This window comes from Nycticebus coucang, chromosome 6 (assembly GCF_027406575.1).
Source record: "Nycticebus coucang isolate mNycCou1 chromosome 6, mNycCou1.pri, whole genome shotgun sequence".
Taxonomy (NCBI): domain Eukaryota; kingdom Metazoa; phylum Chordata; class Mammalia; order Primates; family Lorisidae; genus Nycticebus; species Nycticebus coucang.
This window is the reverse complement of record NC_069785.1, coordinates 20,403,112-20,425,834: the sequence shown is the minus strand read 5'-3', so window position 1 is coordinate 20,425,834 and position 22,723 is coordinate 20,403,112.

Here is a 22,723-nt window from a genome sequence, read left to right as displayed (position 1 = left end):
ATCACTAATGAATATAGATGCAAAAATATTCAACAAGATCCTAACAAACAGAATCCAGCAACACATCAAACAAATTATACATCATGACCAAGTTGGTTTTATCCCAGGGTCTCAAGGCTGGTTCAATATACGTAAATCTATAAATGTAATTCAGCACATAAACAAATTAAAAAACAAAGACCATATGATTCTCTCAATTGATGCAGAAAAAGCTTTTGATAATATCCAGCATCCCTTCATGATCAGAACACTCAAGAAAATTGGTCTAGAAGGGACTTTTCTTAAACTGATAGAGGCTATCTACAGCAAACCCACAGCCAATATCATATTGAATGGAGTTAAATTGGAATCATTTCCACTCAGATCAGGAACCAGACAAGGCTGCCCATTGTCTCCATTGCTTTTCAACATTGTAATGGAAGTTTTAGCCACCGCAATTAGGGAAGAAAAGGCGATCAAGGGTATCCATATAGGGTCAGAAGAGATCAAACTCTCGCTCTTCGCAGATGACATGATTGTGTATCTGGAAAACACTAGGGACTCTACTACAAAACTCCTAGAAGTGATCAAGGAATACAGCAGCGTCTCAGGTTACAAAATCAACATTCATAAATCGGTAGCCTTTATATACACCAACAACAGTCAAATTGAAAAAGCAGTTAAGGACTCTATCCCATTCACAGTAGTGCCAAAGAAGATGAAATATTTGGGAATTTACCTAACAAAAGACGTGAAAGATCTCTATAAAGAGAACTATGAAACTCTAAGAAAAGAAATAGCTGAAAATGTTAACAAATGGAAAAACATACCATGCTCATGGCTAGGAAGAATCAACATTATCAAAATGTCCATACTACCCAAAGCAATATATACTTTCAACGCACTCCCTATTAAAGCTCCACTGTCATATTTTAAAGATCTTGAAAAAACATTACTTCGTTTTATATGGAATCAGAAAAAACCTCGAATAGCCAAGACATTACTCAGAAATAAAAACAAAACAGGAGGAATCACACTACCAGACCTCAGACTTTACTACAAATCGATAGTGATCAAAACAGCATGGTATTGGCACAAAAACAGAGAAGTAGATATCTGGAATAGAATAGAGAACCAAGAGATGAATCCAGCTACTTACCGCTATTTGATTTTTGACAAGCCAATTAAAAACATTCAGTGGGGAAAAGATTCCCTATTTAACAAATGGTGCTGGGTGAACTGGCTGGCAACCTGCAGAAGACTGAAATTAGACCCACACCTTTCACCATTAACTAAGATAGACTCTCATTGGATTAAAGATTTAAACTTAAGACATGAAACTATAAAAATACTAGAGGAGAATGCAGGGAAAACCCTTGAAGAAATTGGTCTGGGTGAGTATTTCATGAGGAGAACCCCCCGGGCAATTGAAGCAGCTTCAAAAATACACTACTGGGATTTGATCAAACTAAAAAGCTTCTGCACAGCTAAGAACACAGTAAGCAGAGCAAGCAGACAGCCCTCAGAATGGGAGAAAATATTTGCAGGGTATAACTCTGACAAAGGTTTAATAACCAGAATCCACAGAGAACTCAAACGCATCAGCAAGAAAAAAACAAGGGATCCCATCGCAGGCTGGGCAAGGGATTTGAAGAGAAACTTCTCTGAAGAAGACAGGCGCACGGCCTTCAGACATATGAAAAAATGCTCATCATCTTTAATCATCAGAGAAATGCAAATCAAAACTACTTTGAGATATCATCTAACTCCAATGAGACTAGCCTATATCACAAAATCTCAAGACCAGAGATGTTGGCGTGGATGCGGAGAAAAGGGAACACTTCTGCACTGCTGGTGGGAATGCAAATTAATACATTCCTTTTGGAGGGATATATGGAGAACACTCAGAGATCTAAAAATAGATCTGCCATTCAATCCTGTAATTCCTCTGCTGGGCATATACCCAGAAGACCAAAAATCACAACATAACAAAGATATTTGTACCAGAATGTTTATTGCAGCCCAATTCATAATTGCTAAGTCATGGAAAAAGCCGAAGTGCCCATCGATCCACGAATGGATTAATAAATTGTGGTATATGTATACCATGGAATACTATGCAGCCTTAAAGAAAGATGGAGACTTTACCTCTTTCATGTTTACATGGATGGAGCTGGAACATATTCTTCTTAGTAAAGTATCCCAAGAATGGAAGAAAAAATATCCAATGTACACAGCCCTACTATGAAACTAATTTGGGACTCTCACATGAAAGCTATAACCCAACTACAACTTAACAATAGGGGGAAGTGGGAAAGGGGGGGGTGGGTGGAGGGAGGGGAATCGGTGGGATCACACCTGTGGTGCATATTACAGGGGTATTTGCGAAACTTGGTAAATGTAGAATATAAATGTTTTGGCACAGTAACTGAGATAACGCCGGAAAGGCTATGTTAACCACTGGGATAAAAATGTGTCAAATGGTTTATAAAAAAAAAAAAAAAAAAAAATATTTATTTGAGGGTGGCACCTGTGGCTCAAAGGAGTAGGGCGCTGACCCCATATACTGGAGGTGGCGGGTTCAAACCCGGCCCCGGCCCAAAACTGCAAAAAAAAAAAAAAAAAAAAAAAAAAAAAATTATTTGAGATGTTTAGGAGGGAACATTTTATAAAACAATTTCTAACTTGATTATAGGAAAACCGAAAGGGACTAAACTGGATGAGAAAGATCCCTTGTCTATTAAAATAACTATTTACCCCTTTGGCAAAAAAAAAAAAAAAAAACAAGCCCACAGCCAATATCATATTGAATGGAATAAAACTGAAAATATTTCCACTCAGATCTGAAACTAGACAAGGATGCCCATTGTCTCCACTGCTTTTCAACATAGTAATGGAAGTCTTAGCCATCGCAATCAGGCAAGAGAAGGTAATCAAGGGTATCTAAATGGGACCTAAGGAGATCAAATTCTCACTCTTTGCAGATGATATGATTCTATACCTGGAAAACCCCAAAGACACAACTACAAAACTCTTAGAAGTAATCAAGGAATACAGCAGCGTCTCAGGATACAAAATCAATCCTTACAAATCAGTAGCTTTTATATATAACAACAATAGTCAAGCTGAAAAAATACTCAAGGACTCTATTCCTTTTACAGTAGTGCCGAGGAAGATGAAATATTTGGGAATTTACCTAACAAAGGATGTGAAAGATCTCTATGAAAAGAACTATTTAACTCTAAGAAAAGAAATAGCTGAAGATGCTAACAAATGTAAAAACATACCATGTTCATGGCTGGGAAGAATCAACATTGTTAAAATGTCCATTCTACCTAAAACAATATACAGATTTAATGCAATCCCTATTAAAGCACCATCATACTTTTAAAATCTAGAAAAAATAGTACTTCATTTTATATGGAATCATACCTCTAATATTTATATGGAATCATACCTCTAATAGCCAAGACGAAACTCAAAAATAAAAACAAATCAGGAGGAATCATGCTACCAGACTTCAGGCTATATTATAAATCTATAGTGATCAAAACAGCATGGTACTAGCACAAAAATAGAGAGTAGATGTATGGAACAGAATAGAGAACCAAGACGTGAACCCAGCCACTTATCATCATTTGATCTTTGATAAGCCCATCAAAAACATACATTGGAGGAAAGATTCCCTATTTAACAAATGGTGCTGGGTGAATTGGCTGGCAACTTGTAGAAGACTAAAACTGGACCCTCACCTTTCACCATTAACAAAAATTCTCACAGGATAAAAGATTTAAACTTAAGACATAAAACTATAAGGATACTTGGAGAGAGTGCAGGGAAAACACTTGGAAGAAATTGGACTGGGAGAATATTTTATGACAAGGACCCCCTGGCCATTGAAGCAACACCAAAAACATATTACTGGGATCTGATCAAACTAAAAGGCTTTAGCACAGCCAAGAACACAGTAAGTAAAGCAAGTAGACAGCCCTCAAAATGGGAGAAGATATTTGCAGGTTATGTTTCTGACAAAGGTTTGATAACTAGAATCCACTAAGAACTCAAACTAATTAATAAGAAAAGAACAAGTGATCCCATTTCATTGCAGGCAAGAGACTTGAACAGAAGCTTCTCTGAAGAAGACAGGTGCATGGCCTACAGACACATGAAAAAATGCTCATCATCTTTAATCATCAGAGAAATGCAAATAAAAACCACTTTGAGATATCGTCTAACTCCAGTAAGAGTGGCCCACATAACAAAATCCCCAAACTATAGATGTTGGTGTGGATGTGGAGAAAAAGGAACACTTCTGCACTGCTGGTGGGAATTCAAATTAATACATTCCTTTTGGAAAGAAGTTTGGAGAACACTTAGGGAACTAAAAGTAGACCTGGCATTTGATCCTGCAATTCCTCTACTAGGTATGTATCCAGATGGCCAAAAATCATTTTACAACATAGTTATATGCACCAGAATGTTTATTGCAGCCCAATTCATAATTGCCAAGTCACGGATGTAGCCCAAGTGTTCATCAACCCATGAATGGATTAATAAATTGTGGTATATGTATACAATGGAATATTATAGAACATTATGCAGCCATTAAAAAAAGATGGACATTGAACAGTTTGATGAAAATATTTCAGATTGTATATGAAACCAGCACATTGTACCCCTTGATTGCACTAATGTACACAGCTATGATTTAACAATAAAAATAAATAAATAAAAATTTAAAAAGATGGAGACTTTACCTCTTATGTTTACATGGATGGAGCTGAAACATATTCTTCTTAGTAAAGTATCTAAAGAATTAAAGAAAAAAGTATCCAATGTACTCCGAACTATTATGAAACCAATATATAATTACCCAGACTTCCATATGAAAGATAAAACACAACTATAGCCCAGAACCAAGAAGGGAAGAGGAGGGTACGGGAAGGGGAGGAGGGAGTCCGGGTGGAGGGAGGATAATCAGTGGGACCTCACCTGTGGTACATATAGCAAGGGTACATGTCAAATCTATTAAGAGTAGAGTATAAATGTCTTAATACAACAATCAAGCAAGTGAGGTGAAGACTATCTTTGATGTAAGCATTGCAAATTGTATATAAAATCAGCACATTGTACCCCATAAATGCATTAATGTATACAGTCATGATTTAATTTTTAAAAAGTTAAGAAAAAAAAACAAACAAAAGTGGAAAGGAATTTCAAAAAAAGAAAAAGGATATTATTAGTCCTAGTAGTAAAAGTGTTGCCTAACGCTCCAAAAATGGAATGTGCAAACTGTCAGACCCATAACTAATACAAGCATAATTTTGGTATTTTCTTTTTAGAGCACATGCATAACTAATAGAGAAATAATAGGAAAAAATAACTAGCATAAGACATAGTGCAGTAAAGTTGTATTTACTCTTATGCTTCACGTTCCATTACTGGAACAGGAGTGCTGTGCGAGTAATTTATATCCTACTGCTCAAGGTCGAAGGGGTTTGGGGTCACCAGGATTTGGGCACGAAGAACGAAGAGGGTTGACACAGAGTCTGTGCAGAGTCTGAGGAACTCAGGGATGAGCCCTCCCCAGCAAACCTTGGCCCTGTATTTATTATCATAAAACAGGAGGAAGTAGACAAAAGCTGCTTGTCTGACTTAGCACTGATTAGGGAGGACGTGAAGAAGTTCAGACAGAATGGGTTTTTTTTTTGGAATAAAACGGGCATGAATTCTGCTTGCCAAGACTGTCTTGACATTGCTTATAAAAAGTGCTAAGTAAACAGTGACTGTTATTAACGCTGTCTTCTATGCATTTTGGGGGGGGAAAAAAAGGAAAAATCTCACAGAGATTGTGATTCAGTTGTCCAGAGCTATATGTTTAAGATTTGTGCACTTCACTGCATGTGTAACTTAATTTTTTTAATTAATTAAAAATAATTCCCAAGCAATGCTGAAGATGAGCCTACTACAAAGCTGATCCTATCACTCTGCTTTTCATTGTTGTTGTTTACTGCTGCAGTGCCAATGTCCCTCCCCTGCCTGATACTTTTTTTTTTTTTTTTAGAGACAGAGTCTCTCACTTTGTCACCCTCGGTAGAGTGCTATGGCATCACAGCTCACGGCAATCTCCAGCTCTTGGGCTTAGGCGATTCTCTTGCCTCCTGAAATCTGTGGCTCACGTTGCCAAGCTGGAAAAGATAAAGGCTAAAGAACTCGCCACTAAACTGGGCTAAATGTACCCTGTTGAGTTTTCTGTATTAATAATAAATATTCAAGCCAAAAAAAGAAAAATTTCAGAGTGCACATTGCAGTGTAGCTGGGACTACAGGCACCTGCCACAAGGCCCAGCTATTTTTTTGTTGTAGTTTGGCCAGGGCCAGGTTCAAACCCACCACCTTTGGTACATGGGGCCGGCACCCTACTTACTGAGCCATAGACATGGCCCATGGCTAATACTTAATAGGCAACCAACAATAACCAACAATATCTGAATAACATATAAATGCTCTAGACAAGATGTCCATCCTCTTTTTTCCTATGCAGCACGTTGAAAGAAAAAGAGTTGCTTGGGGGCACACATTAAATACGCAAATACTAACAATAGCTGGTTAGCAAAAGAGAGAGAGAGAGGAGACAAGGCCCACGCCTACTTTTCATATCTGACACCACAGATAAGCAAAAAACATCCTCACAAAATCAGCATGCAGCCCCCGGGCCACAGGTTAGACACTCCTGCTCTATGGGGAATTCTTTTAATGGTTACATAACCAGCAACATTTGCTATTACATTTTTTTTCAGGTTCAAATTTTTTCTTCCGGACTCTATAGTATCAAGTTCTGGGGTCCTGCATAGTCCAAAAGACTTGAGCATAGTCAATAGTCATTTCTGAGAAAACTTGTTGTCTTATCCACAGTGCACATACTCTTTTATGTTTCCCCACATCCATTTCCCCAACTTTGGCACCAATTCCTCAATTTTCCTCCCGGAGTCAGTTCATGGGCTTCATCCCAGGCACTCACAGATGGCACATCCCACCTTCAAGGCAGTCAGCCCAGCATGCTGCTTTTTTTTCTTTAACAAACAAATTATTGAATAAATAAGAACAAGGAGAGAAAGATAACTCTCCTATGCAAAGTACCAAATAATGTATGTAGATATTCCCTCCTTAGAGAGGTAAAGCACAACTCCCTACTCCTTTTTGTTACTGCTGTTATACACATATGTTTTAATTTTATATCATTGTTGTTTACATACAGTTAAATATCCACATATGTACATAAAAATTATATGTTCACACAAGAATATATCACATATATATGAGTTTTTTATTTCAAAATATTATAGGGGTGCGAATGTTTTTCATGCTTGAGTCATAGTTATAAAGGTGCCTATCACCCAGATAGTGTTCATTATCCTTCCCTCCCCCACCCACTTGATTTCTCTTCCCTCTTGGCACACATGTGCGGCTGCTCTCTTGATCATAGGGATTCTCCTACTGTGAGGAGAGCTAGGTATGCGAGGCACAGAGGAGACACTTCCGGTCATCCTACATAAGATGTTTATCAAAAAGATGGGAATTCAGCCAGGCATGGTGGCTCATATCTGTAATCCTACCTCTCTGACAGGCTGAGGCAGGAGGATGCCTTTAGTTCAGGAGTTCAAGACCAGCCTGAGCAGGAATGAGACCCCATCACTACTACAAATAGAAAAACTAGCCAGGCATTGTGACAGATGCCTGTAATCCCAGCTACTTGGGAGGCCGAGGTGGGAAGATCTCTTGAACCTAAGTGTTTGAGGTTGGTGTGAGCTAGCCTCACAACATGGCACTCTAGTCTGGCCAACAGAATGAGACTCTGTCTCAAAAAAAGAAAAAAAAAGATAGGAAGTTGAAGCTTCCAGGGACCATTACACAGGAAACAACACAGAGAAGGAAAGACAAGAGGTGCAGCCCTTGAGCATTATTTGTGCCCTGAATCAAGTCTCACCTGAAGCTGGTCTATCTGCACTCTTCTAAGTTACAAGAACCAGTGAATTCCTTTTGCTCTCTCTCTCTCTCCCCTTCTGTCTTTCTCTCTTTTGTCTATTTAAGCTAGTTTGGGGGTTTTAGCCACTCACAATAAAAATTCCTAATTGGTGCATTTACAACCAAACCAAGGTGAATGAAGACACAAGCCTGACTTCTATATCTTTGACAAAATGATAACAGGCATCATTTGAAGTAGTGAGCTACTTTAGTCCAGAAATGGAATGATCAGCACTTAAGACACTCCTTAGGGGGTTCAACTCTGACAGTATCTAGGTTCCTTTAGTTATCTAATATGTGAAAAACAGCAATTCTCAACAGGGTGTCTGAAGTGCAACCCACAGCCTGTGCTCTATGTGGGGAAGATGATTGCAAATCACTGACCTACAGGACAAATTAATGAAACTTCTCTCCAAGTTCACCTTGTTCCATCTCAACATTAGCTCAGATTATCAGAATGGAACAAACCTGACCCAGATTATTGTTGCTGCATAAAATTGCTTTATCACAGGACCCCATAATGGGTCCTTTAAGATTTTGCACAATAGCCTTAGCTTTTGTAGAGAAAAAAGGAAAAGGAGAATCAGCAAAGGAAATAGCTAGTGATAGAGGTAAAATAATCCAAAATAACAGAGAAAATAATCCTAAAAAAGAAAAAAATATGCTAGGTTCAGGGTTTAGATATAAGAAGCTAGGTGCCACTCACACATTATGAAACAAATTAAAAAGAAAGCTAAAACCTTAGAACCATCATCTCTTTCCTGCTATCTTTGTCTTCACTGAGTTGAGGAAGGGAAGATTAATTTTATGGAATTAAGGGCCTTCAGGCCTCTCATTTTACCTCCCAGGAAGGTTTTAGCCACACCTGATGCTGTAAGCAGGAACCAACTAACAATGGGCCTGCTCACACTGGGGCTTTTCCAGAGTGACATGGTCTGGTCATGTGATTCTTCCACCTTGCAGGGATGAGAAGCACAAAAGACACTTTGTTTCTGGGCTGCAGCCTGGCTACAGGAAGAAACCAAACAAGGCTGGAAACTACCCCTCAAAGAACTAGCAATAGTTGAAGAATTTGAGATCTCTTGAAGAAATATATAGGGGCACAGCCACAGAAGTTATAAAAGCTGTTTTTCATATTATATCTTTTTACTAAAATAGAATAGTAAGGAAGACACTGGATAATGAGAATTACTAAACATATTTCATATCTTAAATTAATAATGGTGACTATTATGCAACTCCTTTTCCATTTTCCTTCTAATGTTTACATAAAATTATCACAATTTTTTTTATTCCTCAAGGTTTGAACAAGACGAAACTTCTAAATCTGGTAACATGACAACTAAAAATAAATGGAAATGGATACCACAAAAAAAAAATTTTTGTTAGATACTACTTATGATTTAGATGTTTGTCCCCACCAAATCTCATGTTGAAATTCAATCCCTATTGTGGCAATATTGGAAAGTAGGGCCTAATAGGAGGTGTTTGGGTCATGGAGGTGGATCCTTTATGAATAGATTAGTGCCCTTCCACGGAGTGAATTCACATCCAACTAGAGAGCTGGTTGTTAGAAGAGCCTGATAACCACCGACCCCAACCTGCTTCCTCTCTCACCTTGTGATCTCTGCACACACTGGCTCCCCTTCTGCCTCCTGCCAGGACTGAAGCAGCCTGAGACCCTCACCAGATGCAGAAGCCCCATCTTTCCCCCAACCCATCTTTTTTTTTTTGAGACAAAGCCTCAAGCTGTCACCCTGGGGAGAGTGCTGTGGCATCACAGCTCACAGCAACCTCCAACTCCTGGGCTTAAGCAATTCTCTTGCCTCAGCCTCCCAAGTAGCTGGGACTACAGGCACCCTCCACAACACCCGGCTATTTTTTGGCTATAGTTGTCATTGTTGTTTGGCAGGCCCAGGCTGGATTCAGACCCACCAGCTCTGGTGTATGTGACTGGCACCTTAGCTGCTTGAGTTACAGGTGCTGAGCCACACAAGCCCCATCTTGAACCCTCTAGCCATCAGGATGATGAGCCAAATAAACCTTTTTTTTTTCCCCTTATAAATTATCTAGCCTCAGGTATTCCTTAATAGCAACACATAACAGAGTAAGAAACTCAGCTGAGCTCACAAGAACAAAAGCTGAGCTGAGAGCCTTTATGTCACTGGGCACTAGGAGGAGGTTGGGGAAAGAAAGATGAGGGGAAGGTTGAAGGATGAAATCTTAACCCCATAGTGGGAAGGAGGTGAAGCTAAGCCACACATAGATTTAAAATCTAAATATCTATCCTTACTGATATTGAACATTTTAATCATGTACTTATTTACTATCTATGTATCTTTTCTAGGTGAGTGTCTGTTTAAGTCCTTTGTCCATTTTTTAGAAATTTAGGTTTTAAAAGTTATCATTCAGTTTTTTTAAGTCTTGGTAAAAATCAAGTAACATAAAATATACCATCTAAGCCATCTTAAAAAATAAATAAATAAATAATAAAATCTAAATATCTAAATGCATATACACTCATGACATGGGAATCGCCAAGCCAAGAAATAAACATAAATATTTTTCCTGGACTGGTGATTCCCTCAGAGTGCCTAAAAATAATCAACAAAAATCCACCATGGAGAGACTCTCAATTCAGGCTACTTGGAATTCGTAGACACAAAAAAATCCCCACTGAACTTCCAATAAATAATAATAGTAATAACAAAACATAAACACAGAACTAATTCACTATTAACAGGAATCAGCAGACACAACAAACTAAATAATAGTCTCTGAAACAAAACAATAATAGTGTATTCTTATTTTTTTTTCCTTTTTTTATTCTCTTTCTCTTTTTTTTCTTTTTAAGAGACAGATTCTCAGGGTGGCACCTGTGGCTCAAGGAGTAGGGTGCCAGTCCCATATGCCAGAGGTGGCGGGTTCAAACCCAGCCCCAGCCAAAAAAAAAAACTACAAAAAAAAAAAAAAAAAAAGAGACAGATTCTCACTTCATTGCCCTCAGTAGAGTACCATGGCATCATAGCTCACAGCAACCTCCAACTCCTGGGCTTAGGTGATTCTCTTGCCTCAGCCTCCTGAGTAGCTGGGACTACAGACACCCGCCACAATGCCCGGCTATTTTTTTGTTGCAATTTGGCTGGGGCTGGGTTTGAACCCACCACCCTCGGTATATTGGGCTGGTGCCCTACCCACTGAGCCACAATCACTGCCCTTTATTCTCTTTTTTTAGACAGAGTCTCATTCTGTCACCCAGGGTAGAGTGCTGTGGTGTCATAGCTCACAGCAACTTCAAACTTTTGGGCATAAGAGAGCTCTTGCCTCAGCCTTCCTAAGTAGCTAGGACTACAGGTAGAAGACATTGCACCTGGCTAATTTTTTCTATTTTTCTTTTTTTTTTTTTTTTATTTAGAGATGTGGTCTCACTCTTGCTCAGGTTGGTCTTGAACTCTGGAGCTCAATCGATCCACCTGCCTCAGCTTCCCAGAGTGCTAGGATTATAGGTGTGAGCCACCAGGTCTTAAATATTTTTAAATATTTTTAGATGCAATTTTTTATTTTTGAATTTATTAATTTACAAAAATTATATTTATTGTGTACATGTTTTTAAATATGTATACATTGTGGAATGGCTAAATTGAGCTAATTAATGTATGTTATTACTTCGTATTATTTTTTTGTGGTGAGAACACTTAAAATCCACAATCTTTGCAAATATCAAGCATGTAATATACATTGTTATTAACTATAGTTACCATGTTGTAAAACATATTCTTAAATAGCAAAGAAAAAAGGAGACTAAACACCAATGATAAAAAGTAAAACACTGTAGGAAAGAAAAGAATAGAAACGTCTGAGAAACAATCAAATAAGATAGAAATGGCAAAGAAAAATAATCAATAAAATTAAAAATTCTGTCAATGCTACACCACAGATGAGCCTTAATGACATTATACTAACTATAATAAGCCAGTGACAAAAAGACAAATACTATGATTCTACTTACATGAACTACCCAGAGTAGTCAAATTTGTATAGACAGAAAGTGGAATGGAGGATACCAGGGGCGGGGGGCGGGGGAGCAGCAATGGACAGTTGCTGTTTAATAGGCACAGAGTTTCAGTTTTTAAAGATGAAGAATTGTGGAGCTTGGCTGTATAACTATGGGAATGTGCTTAACACTACTGAACTGTGCATTTAAAAATGATTTGGGGCTTGGCGCCCATAGCTCAGTGAGTAGGGCGCTGGCCGCATACTCCGAGGCTGGTGAGTTTGAACCTGGCCCAGGCCTGCTAAACTACAATGACAACTGCAACAAAAAATAGCCAGGCAATGTGGCAGGTGCCTATAGTCCTAGCTACTAGGGAGGTTGAGGCAAGAGAATGGCTTAAGCCCAAGAGTTTGAGGTTGCTGTGAGCTGCGATGCCACCGCACTCTACCAAGGGTGATATAGTAAGACTGTCTCAAAAAATAAATAAAATCAAAATAAAACAAAATAAAATAATAAAAAATAAAATAGGGCAGTACCTGTAGCTCAGTGGGTAGGGCGCCAGCCACATACACCAAGACTAGCAGGTTCAAACCCAGCCCAGACCAGCTAAACAACAATGACAACTGCAACAACAACAAAAAAAAAAAAATAGCCAGCCGTTGTGGCGGGTGCCTATAGTCCTAGCTACTAGGGAGGTTGAGGCAAGAGAATCACTTAAGCCCAAGAGTTTGAGGTTGCTGTGAGCTGTGATGCCACGGCACTCTACCAAGGGCAACATAGTGAGACTCTGTCTCAAAATAAATAAATAAATAAATAAATAATAAAAATAAATGAAATAAAAATGATTTGGATGAGGCCAAGTGGATGACTCACACCTTTAATCCCAGCACCTGGGGAAGCAGAGGCAGGGGAGAATCAAGTGGGGCCGAGAATTTGAGAGACCAGCCTGAGCCACATAACATGATCCTCTCTCTACAAAAATTAAAAAGAAAATAGCCAGGTGTGCTGGCATGCCTGTTGTCCCAGCTATACCGGAAGCAAGAGGAGCCCTTGAGCCCAGGAGTTTGGAGTTGCAGTGAGCTATGATGAAACGATTGCACTCCACCCTTAGGTGACAGAGTGAGAACTTGTCTCTAAAAATAAAAATAAATAAAGGTAAATTTTATATGTTTAAAACGTAGAACATAAAATGTACCCTTTTTGCCAGGCATGGTGGCTCATACCTATAATCTTAGCACTCTGGGAGGGAGTTCAAGACCAGCCTGAGCAAGAGTGAGACCCCCATCTCTAAAAATAGCTGGCCGTTGTGGTGGGCACCTGTAGTCCCAGCCACTTGGGAGCCTGAGGCAAGAGGATTACTTGAGTCCAAGAGTTTGAGGCTGCTGTGAGCTATGATGCCACAGCACTCTACCAAGGGCAACAAAGTAAGACTCCATCTCAAAAAATAATAATAATAAAATAAATAAAATAAAAATTTTAACTCATTTGAATAGGTTAAAAAATGAGTGAGACCTGGCTACAGCAAGAAGTCAACTGCCTTTAAGCCCCTGTTGAGCCACTTGTATGACCTTACACTAGTTACTTCACCTCATAACTTTTTTGGGGTATTTTTGGTGAGACCAAGTTTCATTCTGTCACCCTGGGTAGAATGCCATGGTATCATTGTAGCTCACAGCAAACTCAAATTCCCAGTTCAAGCAATCCTCTTGCCTCAGCCTCCTGAATATCTGAAACTACAGGTGCCCACCACCAGGCCCAGCTAGTGTTCCATTTTTAGTAGAGACAGGGTCTCACTCTTGCATAGGCTGGTCTCAAACTCCTGAGCTCAATGAATCCACCCGCTTCAGTCTCCCAGAGTGCTGGGATTACAGGCATGAGCCCCCATGCCTGACAACCCCCCAACTTCTTGATGGAGCAGAGGAGGGCAATAGCAGCACATTTCCCACAGAGCAGTTGGAAGGAATAATGAGGAGACAGAAGCAGAAGTAAACCAGAATGTATTGCTCACCGTTACATGACCAGGGCATTGAGAGCGCCCTGCGGCGAACTCTCTCCTACTCGCAACCCTGGGTCCCCTGCTTCTAATTTTTCCCAACAGAAATGATCTACTGTTCTCTCCCAGAACTTCATTTCTGGGAGGAAAAGATGTAAGAGGCGAATCTGTGTATATTGTAAATTTCCCTAGGAGGAATAGATGGGAGTATGGTAATTTTCCAGAAAAGTCAGGTATGGCATGGTTCTCTGTCCCTGTGTTAAGACCACTTCTTTCTGTGTATTAATAGTAAGGTTTTCTTGGACAAAGAGAGCAACTTAAAAGACACCTTTGTGCTGAGAGATGGTGTACGTTATTCATCTAGTCTAAAATATGTATGTTTTTCATTTTAACATATTAAATTGGGATTGTCTGAATCCTAATGTGTCATAATTTAATTGGAAATGTTTTTTTCTTCCTTAGTGGAACAGAAAATAATTGAATAATGGTATATCTTACAATCAATGACTTTTTTTTTTTTTTGTAGAGACAGAGTCTCACTTTATGGCCCTCGGTAGAGTGCCATGGCATCACACAGCTCACAGAAACCTCCAACTCCTAGGCTTAAGTGATTCTCTTGCCTCAGCCTCCCGCCACAACGCCCGGCTATTTTTTTTTGGTTTTGTTATTGCAGTTCAGCCGGGGCCGGGTTTGAACCCGCCACCCTTGGTATATGGGCCGGCCCCTTACCGACTGAGCCATAGGCGCCGCCCAATCAATGACTTTTTTGATTTGATGAAACATGATTGTTTTTTAAATCAGAGGAATATATTCCCCACTCTGGGGTTATCATGATACAGAGAAAAAAGAGGCAAATAAGGAAGGAGGCTTTCTTATATGTATACGAGCTGTCTTGTGGCCAGACACAGTGGCTCACACCTGTAATCCCAGCACTTTGGGAGGCCGAGGCAGGTGGATTGCCTGAGCTCACAGGTTTGAGACCAGCCTGAGTTAGAGTGAGACCCTGTCTCAAAAAATAGTCAGGTGTTGTGGTGGGCGCCAGTAGTCACAGCTACTCAGGAGGCTTAGGCAAGAGAATGGCTCAAGCCCAAGAGTTGGAGGTTGCTGTGAGCTATGATGCCAGGGCACTCTACCAGGGGTGACTCTGTCTCAAAAAAAAAGCTGTCTTGTAACTTGTGTTGGCATCAGTGTTTATCTCCGGTTTATTCACAGTGGGGCTCTTTTAGAACTGTTCTAACATCTAGAAAGAGTAATGATGTTCAGCTGGGAGGCACTGATGCAACAGCTATTTCCAATGTGCACCTGTTCTAACCGGTCAGAGCTCCTGGCATACCAGTTATTTACATTTATAATATTGCCCTAGGTTATAAATCGTCTCATATCTGTTTAAGAGGAAATCAGGGTATAATTCATAAATATCTAGTCTCTCTGAACACGTACACTTTCAATAAATCATATATTATTTCGCTGCATAAAAATGTTAATATTGGAGTTTTCATGTTTACAGCATTGTCAATAATTTGGGTGCTTGGAAGCCTTGTCCAGAAATTTGAAAACAAGACAAAGCTGTCTTCTGAGAAGAGATAAATCAACATGTAATAAATGAGAACAGAGAAATGCGGTCCCATAAAGAATCAGGATGGCCCAGGCCTTCAAAGCAAAGCAATCTTCGGATTGAATACATTAGGTCACATGAAGAAGGAACGGGCCGGTTGGGAGCAAGTTACACAGAGTCAGATTCAGCAGTGTCCACCCCAGAAGGCACCGCAGGGAAAAGTACCAGGGCCCATGACTAGACCTGTCTAGGCAAGTGACAGCTTTGTCACTGTGCTGAAGATAGACACATCTTTACCTGATTCCATTAATGATTAGACTCATATAACTAGCTACTCCTGTTCTAGCTTCTTGCTCACAAAGCAACCTCCCAGCTCTGCTTTTCAAGCATGGCGTACCTACATGGGCAAAAGGTGCCTGGCAAGATGACTCAGGCAAACAGTCCCTTTGGTATGGATAGTTCTTGTTGCCTCATAGGATATTAATAAACCAGCCTTCTTTCCTACATCATTGCTGTGCGACAACATCAAAACTCCCCCCACCAGCTATGAAAGATAGAGCCAAGCAGAGGAGGGAGGAGCCCACACCAAATTCATCCCGGAGCTCCTTGTGTGGTGGGAGTAGCAAAGTCATAGCATTTCCCAGACATGCTGTGTCCCCAGGGATGGGCAAGACGAGGTCCCCACCCTAAAGAAGCTCACTGCCTGCTATTTGGTGGAGAGTCATCCTGCAATGAATAGGAGCTGAGTTAATGAATGAATAAACTGCAAAGCTTGCAGGATTCAGGGTTTTGCGTCAGTCAAGGAAGCAAATCGATGGTGAGTCTTCCATTGCTGCCCCTTTTCTGCCCTCTCGAATCCTCCTGAACCCTCTGGGCATCACTCCCTGCTCACTACTTTGATCCATTTTTCCCATTTCCATCCCAGCGAGAGGGGGTTCAGCCACCCACCCCAAGTTTCCACACATCACTCTTTGGAGGCAGGAGGGAGGTCCTGTGTTCTTTCCACAGACCTGGGACACTTACCTGCCCTACATAGTTCCAGTCTGAGGTTTTTTCTGTTTACTTTTTTTTTTTTTTTGTAGAGACAGAGTCTCACTCTACCGCCCTTGGGTAGAGTGCCGTGGCGTCACACGGCTCACAGCAACCTCTAACTTTCGGGCTTACGCGATTCTCTTGCCTCAGCCTCCCGAGTAGCTGGGACTACAGGCGCCCGCCACAACGCCCGGCTATTTTTTTTTGTTGTTGTTGCAGTTTGGCCGGGGGCGGGTTTGAACCCACCACCCTCGGCATATGGGGCCGGCGCCCTACTCACTGAGCCACAGGCGCCGCCCCTTTTCTGTTTACTTTTTAAATAAATCTTTAACTTCTCTCCTCATGGCCCTCTGAGATTTTCACTATCCCTTAGATTTAAGAATGTTGACCCTGAGAAGCATGAATCCTATGTACTCAATTTTGATATGAGGACAATTAATGACAATTATGGTTATGGGGGGGGAAACAGAAAGAGGGAAGGAGGGAGGTGGGTGGGTGGGGCCTTGGTGTGTGTCACACTTTATGGGGGCAAGACATGATTGCAAGAGGGACTTTACCTAACAATTGCAATCAGTGTAACCTGACTTATTGTACCCTCAATGAATCCCCAACAATAAAAAAAAAAAAAAGAATCCAGCCAAGATAAAAAAAGAAAAGAATGTTGACCCTAATTTCATCACTATTCTCCCTTATTTATTTCACAACACCTTTTTTAATCACTATGATTACTTCAATTTCTTTATTACTAACACCTAGCAACAAAGACCACATCATTCCATTAATTCCACGAGGACAAAATAACATATGTGATTGACACATTTGTCCCTCCCGTGTGGCCTCTGGGCTCTGGTTGTAGAGCATGTCCTTGGCGAGTGTGTGACAGCAGGGATTATAGAGTGTATATTATACTCATCTGAAAAGCTAAAAAAATACCTTGGCTTGGACTCTACCCCAGAGATGCCAAGTGAGCTTAACCAACTTAGTCATATGTACTGGTCTGGGACAGCATGGAGATTTTTCCAGTGATTCTAAGGTACAGCCAAGGTTGAGAAGCAGAAAAGTAGGCTGAGAACCCATTGTGTCTGTCGGAAACCATTTATTGAGGCCTTGAACTTTGCACATGTTACTTCATTTGGTTCTTATAAGCACCTGTAACATGTAGGGATTATTAACTCAATTTTATAGATGAAGAAACTGAGGCTTTGAGAAGTGACGTGACTAATCCAATTTTGCACAGCTATGAAGTGCAGAGCCAGGATTTGAAACTCAACCATGGGCTTCACAAGCAGGTGCCATGCTCCCACTCTCTGTGTCACCCACCAAATCCAAACCAAACAGACCACACAAACCTGTTTTCAATCCCCTGCAAGAGTGCGGTGGCTTCCCTCTAGACTGGTGATCAATGTCATCCCCTGGCCATGCTGTAGGAGGGTGTGTGGTCTCAGGCAATTACTGAGGGGAATCTTGCTAATGGATGTTTACAGATAAGCAGGTGTCTAGATGATGCAGAACACTGCAAGTTCTCCCCATCCATCCTCTGCACCCGGGGGCTCTTCACCCTCCGGTCTCTCTATTCCCTTCCTTCACTATCCCCTTGGTCTTTCTCCACCTTTTCTGTCTACTTGCCTCCAAGTCTCAACTCCTTCCTGAAAGGGCAGTGGCAGAAACTTCCTAGGAATCACTGGAGGAGAGTTTTGATCCCAGAATGGAATGTCCATGGAAATGAACATACCTATTGCTTGCACTGTCTCCTAGCTTAAGTTCAATGCATCATTCGTCCACAGTCTGTTTTTCTCTGTTTTATCAAGGTCTGTCCCAGGAAGGGAGTACAGTGAATAAGAAATTAAGAGAGGAGGAGCTGGAGAAAATCTCATACTGCCTCTCATCACAAGCAGTTTGGTCTTTACTCATTAAGCAATGATGCCATTACCTTCAACCCTGCCTCCTCCCATGGCTAAGAGGAAGCACTTCCCAAAGACAATCCTCACCAGGCACTGTAGGCACAACCTGTCCCACCTGGGAGCTGTTCACAGAAACCGTAAGAGCCCCAGGAGGCATGTGACGGTTGCCTTTCCCTCTCATCAAAACATGGCACTTTAGGCTGCTCCTGGGCCAGGAGGACACTTGATTCCAAATCAAACAAAGCAAGGATCACACCTGCTGTTTGCTGGTAATCACATTAGCCAAGTTCTAAGTGGGAGGGGAGACAGGTTCTTACACATCCTCTCCTGTGCCTACTCCCTCAGCAGGGCCCTGTGTCACCCCGCTGCATTCCTCTCCTTCCTGGAGGATCACTCTCTGCTTTTCATGACACTGCCAGGTCACATAGCAGAGATCTCCAAACATTTTGCCTGAGTTTTGAGATGACCAGTACATTAGTCAGAGTTCTCCAAAGAAACAGAACCTATGGGGGTAGGGGGTAAGAGAGAACAGACTAATTTACCTTAATTTCTTTTAAGAAATTGCCTCTGCCTTGATGGCACTAATGTACACAGCTATGATTTAACAATAAAAAAAAATTTCAGATTGTATATGAAACCAGCACATTGTACCCCTTGATTGCACTAATGTACACAGCTATGATTCAACAATAAAAAATAAATAAAACAAAAAATGGTGAGTCAAAAAAAAAAAAACTTAGTAAATGTGGAATGTAAATGTCTTAACACAATGACTAAGAAAATGCCAGGAAGGCTACGTTAACCAGTGTGATGAAAATGTGTCAAACGGTCTATAAAACCAGTGTATGGTGCCCCATGATCGCATTAATGTACACAGCTATGATTTAATAATAATAAAGAAAAAAAAGAAATTGCCTCTGGCTCAGTGCCTGTAGCTCAGTGGCTAGGGCGCCAGCCACATACACCGGAGCTGGAGGGTTCGGATCCAGCCCAGGCCAAGTACAACCAAAAAATAGCCAAGCATTGTGGTGGGTGCCTGTAGTCCCAGCTACTTGGGAGGCTGAGGCAAGAGAATTGCTTAAGCCCAAGAGTTTGAGGTTGCTGTGAACTGTGATGCCACAGCACTCTACCAAGGACGACATAGTGAGACTCTGTCTCAAAAAAAAAGAAAAAAATTACCTCACACCAATTCTGAAGGTTGCAATCCCATCACAAAAGTGATGTCCTGAGTCTGGGGGCAGAATTCCTTCCTCTTCAAGGACCTCAGACCTTTCTCTTAAGGTCTTTAACTGATTGAGTGACATAATATGGAGAATAATCTGCTTTATTCAAAGTCTAGTGATTTAAATGCTAATCATATATTTTTTAAAAAATACCTGCACAGCAACATCTAGACAGGTATTTGACCAAACACCTAAGCACCATAGCTAAATTGACACATAAAATTAACCATCCCAGGCCAGGCTTAGTGGCTCACACCTGTAATCCAAGCACAGCAGCCAACAGAAAAGAGAACCTGCTGGATGATTCTACTTAGACCAAGTTCCCAACCACACTGACCACCAGGTTTAGAAGTAGGCTGGTGGTGCTCCTACGGGGGTCAGAATTTATATGAAAAGTGTCTGATCAGGGCTTCTGGGCTACTGGCAACGTTCTGTTTCCTGATCTGAGAGCTGGCTATATAGTAATCTGCTTTGTGAAAAGTTTTTCAACTATAGACTTGATTTGTTGTGCATTTATCTATATGTTATATTTCAGTGTAAAAAAAATACTTCAGAAAAACCCCAGCTTAAATGGGGTTCCCACTGTCCAAATCTGGTACAACTTTGAGCAACAAAAAGGCGAATGGTGGATAATGCCTCTAATCCTAGCACTCTGAGAGGCCGAGGCAGGAGGACCATTTGAAGCCAGGAGGTAGAGACCAGCCTAGGCAACATAGCAAGATCCTGTCTCTACAAAAAATTAGAAAATTAGCCAGGCATGATGCACATCCTTTAGTCCCAGCTACTCAGGAATCTGAAGCAGGAGCACAGAAATTCAAGACTGCAGTGAGTTATGAAGCCACTGCATCCAGCCTGGGTGACAGAGAGAAACGCTGCCTCAAAAAAAATAGGAAACAAAAGGATAATAGTGATAGCTGGTTATTAATTGAAAATATATGAGTCTTGACTCAGCGCCTGTGGCTCAAGTGGCTAAGGCACCAGCCACATACACCTGAGCTGGCGGGTTCGAATCCAGCCTGGGCCCACCAAAACAACAATGACAGCTGCAACCAAAAAAATAGCCAGGTGTTGTGGCAGGCGCCTGTAGTCCCAGCTACTTGGAAAGCAAAGGCAGGAGAATTGCTTGAGCCCAGGAGTTGGAGGTTGCTGTGAGCTGTGATGCCACAGCACTCTACCCAGGGTGACAGGTTGAGGCTCTGTCTCAAAAAAAATAAAAAATAAAAGTAAGGGATGGCGCCTGTGGCTCAAAGGAGTAAGGCAACGGCCCCATAGACCAGAGGTGTGCAGGTTCAAACCTGGCCCTGGCCAAAAAAACTGCAAAATAAATAAATAAAAAGAAAATGTATGAGTCTCAGGGCAGGGCTTAGGGAGGATAAACACAATAAGCTCTTCTTTATGAAAGAAAGTCACTCTTTTTTATATATATATAATTCTTTTTTTAATTTTTTATTATTTTTTATTTTTTCGTTTTGCAGTTTGGCCAGGGCTGGGTTCAAACTCACAACCCTTGGTATATGGGGCCAGCACCCTACTCACTGAGCCACAGGCACCACCCAAGAAAGTCACTCTTAAATGTAAAAGAAATGACAGTACCAGGGCGGTGCCTGTGGCTCAAAGGAGTAGGGCACCAGCCCCATATGCTGGAGGTGGTGAGTTCAAACCCAGCCCCGGCCATAAATTGCAAAAAAAAAAATGACAATATTGAAAGATCACCATTTTGTGACTCCCAATATCATAATTGATTCATGTATTATCAATAAAAGCTAAAAAATTGAATGAAGTCTTATTAGTATACAGGATATCCATGCAGTACTAAAGTATCACCCCAGGAACTACTTACTTTTACCAAGAAGAGTGATCTTATCTTTGCAATGGAGAGGTCTGGTAGTGACCACCTTAATCTCCTTAATCTAGTGATTAAATTTTGTATCACAAAAAGTGGAACAAGGTGGTGGTTCATGCCTCCTGAGATGATGCTTGGTAAACAAGCAATCTAACGCTAAGGCGGCTGCAGTGGCGGGGGTGGGGGGGAGGGTGTCCTGATGCATTAGAATCACCTGAGAGGTTTCCCAAACTCCCAATGCTAACTATATCAGAATCTACACAGGGACCCAAAGCATCAGTAATTTTTAAAGCTTCCCAGGTGAATACAATATATGATTAAGATGTTCTGGACAAAAACATATACCTGAATCTAACTGCTAGTTTAAAGATTCTACAGGAGCTAGAGCAGAGTTCTTAATGCTGGCTTCATATTAGAACCACTGAGAATCTTAAAAGTTGGGCCACATAAGCTTCATCCCCAGAGATTCTGATTTAACTGAATTAGTGTAGAACTCAGGCATTTGTATTTTCTTTTCTAGATCTTAAGTTTTATATAAATAACCTCCAGTGAGATCAGAGTGGACCACTTACTACCCCTTCCTTATAAGGCCAGCTATGAGCTGATTCTGATGTGCAGACATGGTTAAGAATAACTGGGAAAGTAATGAAGAAACAGTCAAACTTAGAATGTGGGACATTCTCTAGGACCACCAACCTCTTCAAAAGGTCAATGTCATGGAGGGGAAAAAAAGAGAAAGGAACAGGGAGTGCCCGTGGCTCAGTGAGTAGGGTGCCGGCCCCATATACCAAGGGTGGCCGTTTCAAACGCGGCCCCAGCCAAACTGCAACAAAATATAGCCGGGCGTTGTGGCGGGTCCCTGTGGTCCCACCAACTTGGGAGGCTGAGGCAAGAGAATCACCTAAGCCCAAGAGTTGGAGGTTGCTGTGAGCTGTGTGATGCCATGGCACTCTACCGAGAGCAACGAAGTCAGACTCTGTCTCTACAAAAAGAAAAAGAGAGAGAGAAAGGAACTAGTCTACATTAAAACACAATTTTAAAATATAATGTGTGCATTAATTTGATAAAAACAGCTATAAAGACATGTTGGAGGAACAATTGCAGAAATGTAAATATTAAGTTGATTTTAGATGGTTAACTTTTTTTGTGTGTGTGGTTTTTGGCCAGGGCTGGGTTTGA